Below are 2,902 nucleotides of genomic sequence, written 5' to 3' on the forward strand. Positions count from 1 at the left end.
CACCATGCCTAACATTCTGCCTCGGCTGGCCAAACCCCGGCGCACCACTGAAGTCCTTCCAGTTTCTAGCTAGGAATTCTCTCCCTGTCTGGGGGGAAAAGTCCCCAATAATATGACCTATATAACCCCCAGCTTTCCTTCGCCCGCCCTACCGCACCTCTGCAGCGCTCCTGACAACACATTAGCAGCACTCTCCCCTCGCATAGCCGGTCCTCGGTGGGGTTTCTCTGGCTGGCTGGAACTAGAACGTGAAACTGAGCAGCTCAGACGGATCTTTGGATCCGATCAGTGCCGGTTTGTTCTGTTGCTCTTGGATGCTGAGCTTTCCTCCGGTCCCAGGGAGGGATGAGGCACGGTGAGCCACAGACATATGGCTGAGGGAAACCTCGTAAAGGCCAAAAGGGCACAAGGGGTCAACCTAACCTCCTGGCCTCTGGTTGATTTATAATCCCGTGGGGTGATGTCGCCCTGCTCAGACCGAACAGAGGAGGGGTCAAAGGGCTTACTGTATCTGTTGTGAAAGGTTGCATAGAAACCCATTTTTTTTAAGTTAGGGATAAGTGGATGCAGAGGGCCCTGAAAAACAAAGCTTTAACTACTGTAGGTCCATTTAAGATGAGGAACTTAACCACTGCTGCATTTCCCACAAGCATGTAGTCAATACTGAAGTGACGATAGGGCTTAACAGAGATTGTTGTCATCTAAGAGGTGCTGTTAGGCTCAACATGGATAGCTGTGTCTCATGTCTCTTGTTACCTAAGCTTGACCATGGTAGACCTGCTTTCACACCAAACTGCCGACACACAGACATTCACGTAAGCCAACAATAATTCTACAATACAAACTGAATGTTTTTCTTCCAAGCAACTCCTCTTCAGTTCCTGTATGAGCTGGGTATTCTTTTGCTTGGAAGCACATTACTACTTAACACTAGTAGGATCACAGGTGTGTGTTTATTGGATGTTTTAGGATGGCTTTGAGCCAGCCCGTCAGAATAAACTGGAGCAGTGTATCTTAGGCTTGAAGACCAAAAATGGTAAGGTCAACTTTTCTATGGTATAGAGGTGCATGGGAGGGCAAGGAGCTGCACCAACTGTCCCCCAGGCAACTGCTGGCCTCAGCTATTTAGGGACAACTCCTGACAGAGTGGCTGGCATCAGCTGCTGCTGACATTGTTTGTCACAATCCTGGTTGATGCGATACACACACACACACACACACACACACACACACACACACACACACACACACACACACACACACACACACACACACACACACACACCTGTTGACCCATATCTACTTTCATATAGCACTGCTGGCTCTCTATGCCTGGGCCTCTCTAGACAGGTGGCCTCCAAGCACCCCCATGGTGGGCAGGCACGGCCTCACTGCCTGACAACTACCACCCGCTCACCAGCCACAGCCTCCCAGCTGAGCCTGTTCGGCAGCTTTTTTGACACGGGAGCAACAATAATTACTGGTCTCCTGGATTTCCAGCCTAACAACATTCGTGCTACATATATGGCTTTGTTAATTTCTGAACTTGACACAGCTCCTTTGCTACATCTTCATTTTATGGCTTAATATGTAAAATGTTTAATTTCAAAATTAGATATCCACCAATAAAGAAAAACTCCTAGTCTTTTACAACAACTATTCATCATTTAATTATACATAATTCTATTTTATCATTACAATATTAAGTTATCTTAAAGCTGCAAATTCGAAAAGATTTTCCAGAAAATCTGCAAAGCCGATACGGTTACTTAATATTGTAATGATAAAATAGAATTATGTATATAAAATGCAAATGTTCGTTTCCATCCACGACTGTCATATGACTATTAGGAGTTAGGTCAGGAAGGTAAACACCTGTTGTTGCTTATTTTCTAGTCAGTTTTTATGGTATACCATGTATATGAGATTTGTATGGTTTACTATACCATGACTTTTTCTATAACACATAGAATACAATGACTTTTTATCACATAGTATACAGTGACTTTATATCACATAGTATATATCACATAGTATACAGTGACTTTATATCACATAGTATACAGTAACTTTATATCACATAGTATATATCACATAGTATACAGTGACTTTATATCATATAGTATACAATGACTTTATATCACATAGTATACAGTGACTTTATATCACATAGTATACAGTGACTTTATATCACATAGTATATATCACATAGTATACAGTGACCTTTTATCACATAGTATACAGTGACTTTATATCACATAGTACACAGTGACTTTTTATCACATAGTACACAGTGACTTTATATCACATAGTATACAGTGACTTTTTATCACATAGTACACAGTGACTTTATATCACATAGTATATATCACATAGTATACAGTGACTTTATATCACATAGTATATATCACATAGTATACAGTGACTTTTTATCACATATTATACTATGACTTTTTATATTATTGTTATATTATGAATTTTTACAGCTTACTATACAATTATTTTACAACATACTATACTATAACTGTTGATGGCATATTATGACCTTGATATGACAAACTGTATTACGATAACTGTATTATTTATGAATAATCGGACTCCTTTATGGCATACTACACTGACTTTTTTAATGACATAATAAACATTGAATTTTATGACATACTATATTATTAATTTTTATGGCATACTATACCATGACATTTTTAAGGATATTCTATACTATGACTTTTTTACAAAATAATATACCAGGCCTTTTTATGGCATAATAGATACTATACCTTTTTTACGAGATACGATACAATAACGTTTTGTTTGACATATTATACTATGGCTTTTTTTAACAACATACTATATTATGGCATATTCAACAACATACTATACTATGGCTTTTTTAACAACATAC

This window comes from Cebidichthys violaceus, unplaced genomic scaffold, assembly GCF_023349555.1.
Source record: "Cebidichthys violaceus isolate CVI_PGR_0920_01 unplaced genomic scaffold, fCebVio1.0.p SCAF_3, whole genome shotgun sequence".
Lineage (NCBI taxonomy): Eukaryota > Metazoa > Chordata > Actinopteri > Perciformes > Stichaeidae > Cebidichthys > Cebidichthys violaceus.